The sequence below is a fragment of the Cyrtonyx montezumae genome, unplaced genomic scaffold, assembly GCF_038088225.1.
Source record: "Cyrtonyx montezumae isolate F1298 unplaced genomic scaffold, pur_monq_1.0 scaffold_22, whole genome shotgun sequence".
NCBI classification, from domain to species: domain Eukaryota; kingdom Metazoa; phylum Chordata; class Aves; order Galliformes; family Odontophoridae; genus Cyrtonyx; species Cyrtonyx montezumae.
The window spans coordinates 6,470,598-6,477,840 of NW_027071959.1; positions in this window are offsets into that span (position 1 = coordinate 6,470,598).

The window sequence follows — 7,243 nt, forward strand, 5'->3', positions numbered from 1 at the left end:
TGAGGTATTAGGAAGACATCTTCGGGTGCGCACCAGACTCTGAGCGTAGAACCAAGGCAGTCACGTGACATTACATTGCGAGGCCCCGCTCTGAGGGGCTGCACTTCCGCCCTTCTGCCGCAAGATGTCGCCCTCGAGCTGAAAATGGACGGCCCGTGGGATTTCTCGTCCGCGTCTCTGCGCTGTGAGTGGAGCGGCTTTTGTTTGCTTGGGAGCTCTGCGTACAGCCATGAGATGTCTCAGCAGCATCGTATCACAGCGATGCGCTGTTAAAAGCAAACTTGTCTGGATGTAACACAAATGTAGAGGGCACCGGTGGGATGTGTGTATATTTGTCAGCTTTAATCCAGTTCTTGGTCTTCATAGCCAGGCCGCCGAGCCTCGGTGAGGCAGGCAGCACAGAACTCACAGTCCTTCAAAGTACATCAGGTTCATGATGTGGTTCTGTGCTTTGAGTCTCCTTGTGTATTTGGCAGCATGTGGCCTGAGCTGCCAGGCCAGATCCAAGGTGATTGCAAAGGCATCTTTGAGACCTCAGAGGAGGAAAAAAGGTGAATAATTCCACCTGCTGTTCTGGCAATCATGCTGCAGCTGGGGCCGATTTGACTCACAGAGGCAACACCTGTTCTCCCCATTTTTTTGGGGTGAATGAATTGTGGAGAAAACAAACAGCCTGAAGACTGATGAGTTATAGACAGTCAGTGACAAGTAATGATAACCACAATTAGGCTCCTCTTGCTTCCTTCTTTTTATAAGCTCTTCAAAGAGCTTATAAATACTCCCTTCTCTTGTTGGTTTTCTTTTCTTTTTTTTTTTTTTTCTTCTCCTTAAGCAGTGTAAAAATTACCTACAAGTTACAGAGGAGGAGGTGGTACTTTGCCTAAACTTATGAAAAGGGATAATGGTAAAGGCAGAATTAATGTTTCATACATTTTTACATTAGCAAAAAGTGAGAATTGTTGTGGAAGGCAGTTTCAGACAGTGTATATTTGGATGCTGAGATTATTGCTATGGGAAATAACTAAGCTGGTGAGCTCAGTAGGATTCCAGAAGATCTTAGAAATAATTCATGAATTTCAAGGGGAGTCCAAGTTGTCATCAGTGATATCTGATCAGTAGGTAAGTCATCTGCCTTTATTGAGTTTCCTGGTTCTGGTGATTTGGAATACTGAGTGACCTAGATCAGATCCAAACCTTGGTGGTAGTGCTGTGGTTCTTGTTTGGGAGCTGCTGCTGCACAAAGTTGTTCATGCCATGTGTTTCCATAGACAGAGAGTAGGAGTGTTATGTTTTTAACAGGTCTCCAGAGAGACTAATGGAGACTTTGGGGAGCTTAGGGTACAGATTCATCTGTCATTTCTTAATCCCCGTCAAGGTATTCTAGAAGGGATTTATCAGTGGTTAGTAGTGAGGCAGTGCCCTTCAGACCTTTCAAACCAGTGGTGGTTCATTTGAGGGGCTGCTCTGGGTGGTGCTGAGTGGTGGCTTGTTGCTGTACTGTTCCACAGTGCAAGGAACAGCTGCTTTGCTGTGGTTCTTCATCTCTGCAGGAATGCTCTGAAGTCTGTTGCTCTGAATTTTTCTGCAATGGAAACTTCAAATCCTGCCTTTGGGTTTTGGCATGGGCTTGTGCCTGACCTTTTCCACACTGGTGCATGAGTTGTTTCCAGCGGCCACCAGGAACCAGTCTATTTTGAAGTGTTTGATTCATAGCAACATTCATATGACATCCTCAGGCTAGTAAGAGAGCTTGCTTGTGGCCAGGACAACAGTATGTGTTGAGAGCTTCGAAATGTTCCACCGCAAGGAGCGATGAAAGGCTGGCCAGCATCTTGTGGCTTTGGAACAGGGATTTCCCAACTTTGAGATGATGGGAGCAAAAGCTGCTGGAAGTTGCAGAATAACCCTTCTATAGCATCTCCAGTGCAAACACCACAGCAGGTTTATTTATTTATTTATTTATTTATTGGTTTGTACCACAGACTTGAGTCCCAGAGAAAAGGCTTTTTTTATATATATTTTTTATCAGTATGATCCTTCTGGGCTAATATTCCGTATTCAGACTCTCATAGGTGGGGATTGTACTTTCATGGGACTTAAAGAATTATGAGGCATGTGGGGACAGAGAGAGAAGTTGAACTAATAACTCACTCCATTAAGGACCCCTACTCCCCTAAACCTGAACTTGTAATCTCAGTTGCTTGAACTTGGCTTTATTAACTCCAGGTACATGTTTCTGATGTTACTAGAACATCTTCCAATTGTGCTGCAGAGGGTTTAGGTTTCTCTTGCTGCTTTTCAGTTGTCTGATTAATTTTAACGTGGACCTTCTTTAAGTGGCTTTGATTGCAGGAAATTGCTGTGGCAATTGACAGGTGTCACAACAGTGCAGTGATTAAAGCCCCCATGTGTAATTTACTGACTGATTGAGCTAATTGCACTGAGAAAGTAGCAAGCATGCAGAGAGGAGCTGGCACTCCTTATTGTTCAGAATTTTAAGTATCGTGAATTAAGAGTCCAAATAAATGATAGTTGAACTGGAATTTCTGTCAGTTCCCATCCTTTGAAGCTTACAACAAATACAGTGTATACTATTAGGAGGCAGAGTTGGCTTCCTCCTGTTTAAAAACTGCACTAAAATTGAAAGAGAAAAAAATAAAAATAAAAAATTGCTGCTGGGAAGATAACAAAGCTAGCATCTGGAGTACAGAGTCTTCATTGGAAAGAAGTGTGACTGTGAACTCTTGCTCTTTTTGGTCAATTTTCTGTTCCATAGACATGGTGTGTACGTATCACTCCACAGTGATAATCATCTCCTATTATCATTGTGTGGTTTTTGTGTTGTATCTTTTTCTTCTCCACAATTAGAAACAATTTGGAGTAGAATTTCCTGGTCTCACGAGATTTAGCTTCTTTTCTTACTTTGGAGGCTTTCATAGAGCAAGGGTGACTTCTGTGTTGCAGAACCTGTTGTTGGGCAAATCTGACTGTCAGAATGGCTTGTGATATGTGAGCAGCAGATGGATGTTGACTATGACCCAGTGAAGGGGGAAAGAAAGTCACTTATGAAAAAGGAAACTGATCTCTACATGCTTGTAGCAGAAATGCTGAGTCATGGCCTGAACCCTGATTGAGCACCTGGTGGGAAGGCAGGGCCAGCCCAGGGGAGTTCAGGTGCATGCAATATATTGAGAGATGATGGAAGGGTGGAGCTGGGATCCATCCCTTCCTAGAGCTCATTTAAGGGATAGCACTGGAGGTGAGGGGCTTTTGCTGGAGATTCCTGCGTACCTGAGGCCTTCCAAAGATAAGGTTGTGTTGCCTGTGACTTGTCTTGTGGAGAGACTGCTTTGGAAGTTTCACGGTGAGTGTGGGATGGCTGAGATCACAATCTTGTTAGTAAAGGGTGAGCTTATCTGCCAAAGAGCAGCTCTCCTTTATTGGAAGGGGAAGTGGACTCAGGAAAAGTCCCTAGAATAATAGCAAAATTCCTAGAGCTTGTTATTTATTGTGGTATTGACCCCATAGTGGAATTACTGTATAGAAAGAAGAGGCGGTGAGATCTATCTACATTTGTGCATCTACAAAAGGGCTAGAAATTGCTTTTTCTGTTTAAGGATGATTCCTGTGTTCCCTGTCTTTCACCTCAAGAGGAATATTGTATTGTCAAGGCTAAACTATCTGTATGTAAAAGGAGCTCAACAAGTTGTACTTAATCTTCAGCCAGATGTGTAAATGTGTTAGCAATAGCTTTGTCAGAAGACTTAAGGAAGAAACTACATGTCCAGTGCTGTCTCTGTTTTATCTACAGCTGGAAATGGCAGCCTTTGTTGCAGTCCTCTACTGTTACTTTTTTTCCTAATCTGTGCTAGAGTGGTTACTGCAACAGTTTGGGAGAAAAGAGTTGTTTCTAGTGCTTTAATCATTGATGCTGAGCCTGCAGAAAGGCGTTCTCTGGTGTCCACTGCTGCCCCCCCACACTGCCGTGGTGGGAATGCACCTGGGCTGTGGGATGTGCTCTGCAGTATGTAGAACTGAGCCCTGAAAGGACAGTTTTGCTACTCTGCACATTGGGAAGTATTTCCTTAACAGTGATTACACCAAGAGTAGAACTATTCCCTACTTTGTATTGGGCTTATCTCTTAAGTGAAATAACGTCAATTTGAATATGTGATGTCTGACAAGTGACGGTATAGAGGAAAGATGTGTTGAAAGTATGAGTTTTCCCTTGCTGTCTTCCTGAGGAAGTCTTATTAAGTGTCAACTGTAGCCTCCAGGAGTCCATTTGGGGCTCTGCTCTTTGATTTTTTTTTTCCCCCACAAAATACAAGAAACAATAACATCTTTGAAAATGCATGTTAATGGGTATCTGTTCTTTGTAGATGATTGATAGACTGGCAGAAATCAGAAAGAGCTCAGCAGGGGGTCCTGTCAATGCACGATTTCCTGCTGTTCACTTGGTGTTCCTGCACTCAACCGCAGAAGCCACTCTGCTGAGTGCTTTGTTCTTATTGTCTGTTATATACTGTTAGCTTAACTACTAACTCTGTTGTTGAGTGTAGCGAGGGGGCAGAAAAGGGATTGAGAATCGTTAGGCGCTATGGAGCCCCTTCTCAGTGTAAGTTCAGGGTAATTGCTATTTTCTGAGTTGGTTATTTCCTTTGTTGAGCTTAAGGTGGTTGAGAGAACTCTTGTGCTGTTATTTTTGTAATGAAGCAGTGAGGACTGTGAAAACACCAGTTTCCAAACTGCTACTTATAAACAAAGGACAGATCCAGAGATTAGTTCTAATCTTTGTATGTGTAGCATAATACACAGCAGGAAGTGCAGTATTTCTGAATACCTGCTTAAACATGTTGGTTCTTGATGGATTCTGTCACTTACTTGGATTCAGTATCCCAACCACTTATTCTCTGCATTTATCTTCTAAGGACTGTTGGAATTGTTAGCGTTAAGAAAATTCTATGGGAAAAAAAAAAAACTTTGAAAATTATCTGAGCAAAATTTGTTGCTAACTGCGTGGACATGTTGCTTGAATTCTAGCAGTACTGCTGCTCAGAACATGGGTGCTTATCTGAAGGCTGTGATTTGGGACAGTAATAGGCTTTTGAATATAAGATGCGACAATGCACCTGATGGGTGTGTGCAAGAGGAAGAATGGCATTGGACTCGGTGATCTCTGGAGATCTTCCAGCCCCTACAATTCTGTGATTCCATACCCAAGCAGTACCAGTAGATTAATCTTAAGATCTGAAATGGTTAAAACTCCTGACTTAAGAGGAAGAGGTTTTTTCTGTTGTTTTGTTTTTAAACCACTCTAATTTCATTTCTTTTTCAATTTCATACACCTCTGTGTTTTGAACCATAGGAACCTCCTGGAGCTTGGCTGTATTTTTAATTGAGTAATTTCAGGAAAATATCTTCTCCAAACAGTTAAACTTTCAGCAGTAAACTAGACATGTTGCTGTCCTTGGCATGGCCAGGCTGTCCCAGTGTCTGGATGGGTGTTGGAGCTGCACTTGCAGCAGTGCAGCAGCAGGCTGTGCCCTTAGTTCTATCAGTGCTATTCTTGTTCTTGTCCTTGTCCTGTTCAGAATGTGGTCAGATTTAGTTCTCCCTAACTTATTTCTTTGATGCAACTAGACTGAGAGGAGGAAAGGGAAAGACGAACAGAAGGGAATAGAAGGTAGTTTAGAAATTCATTGCAGCTCCATTCACTGAGACTGATTTTTCTACAAAGAAAATCTTCAAGGATCTATACACTACCAAAGTCTTGTGTAAATCCTCAGATAAATGTGTAGTTGTTTTGCTGACCCTATGACCAGGATGTGTCTTATCAGATTAGCTTGTTGTAGCAAAAGTACATTCTCACTGTGGAGCAGCAGCTTGTTAGGAGTCACAGAGATGCTCAAACTGCTGAGCGTTCTGACTGGGGAAACAATGAGATGAAAGGGCAGAGCAGTGGGGATGGGGAAGGGATGCAGAGTACTCTCTGAGTAAGTAGTCAGCAAGAACTGAGAACAAAGAGTGGTGGGGACGGAAGGGCATCTTGTTGCTGTGACCTCCTTAACAAAAAGGTGATGTTGCACTAGTGGGAGGCTAGGATAGAAGAGGATTTGCAGAGCATGTCCCAAGAGATCAGGCAGGCAGCTACTTGGTCCTGCCGCTGTCCTTTGTCAGTCTCCTCCTCTTCCGTTCTTTTGCTGCATGGAAATTATCCATGCAGTTCCTTATCAATACCTCACAGCTGGAGTAGAGGGGAGGTGTGGTGCCTACCCCAGTGAAGGAGACCACGTTGCCATAGAAGCCGAGCTGATTCTCATTCTGCAAAGTCCCCCCAGAGCTCCTGCAGCTCCGGGCCCTGCTCTCCTCCCTGTTCAGCGCAGGTGGGATAGCTTGAGCACAGTGCTGCTGGAGGCCAGAAGGGCGTGGCTGCAGCCAGAGCTCCTATACCTTCCCAGTGCTTAGTGTCCTGTTCGGATTTAAAGCTCAGTAGCTTCCCACTTTTCTACAGTAGTCTGACAACAAACGTGTCAGGTCCTTCAATTTTATAATTGCAATGGCAGGTAAATGTCTTTGTATTATTTTGCATCCGAGTATTGGAATTTTGCTGGCACATGCATGTGAAGATTTTCCCATGGCACATGTTCCCAATTGGTCTTCTGAGCTCCACTGCTCTGAATGTGCCATAGCATTTCTAAAATAAGATGCCATTGTTTGCTTCATTTTTGTTTCCTTGAGTGTGATAGAATTATAACTTGCATCAAATAATGGGGAAGTGACACAAGTTTTGTAGTAGACTGGCAGCTGACAGGCGAGCTAGCTAAGTGACCATTACAGATCTGCTTAGCAGTTAAATGTGATGCAATTGTCGGTCTCACCCCACAGGCCTGGGTAGTAGCTATTGTACTGGAGAGTGGAAATCTTCACTTGTACAGCAGCTGTTCCTGGTATGTCCTTGTCTATGGCTACAGCTCTCTCCCTTGCTGCTATTCAGCCCTTCCTTGTCTTGTGTCTGTCCTCACACCAGCCTGTGCGAACTGAGCCTGTGGAGTTGTCACTGCTCTTCCCCATCTGACTGTAAGCTTCACTGAAGGCATCAGTGATGCCCTGAATCTGTCTCAGAGATGTAGCAAGTACTTCTATGGTCCAGAAAGTTGCTAGTAAGTCTGATGATGGAGAAGGCATAGAAATTTGAGCAAAACCATTTTTGTGTTCGTTTCATTTTATTTTGGAATACCAG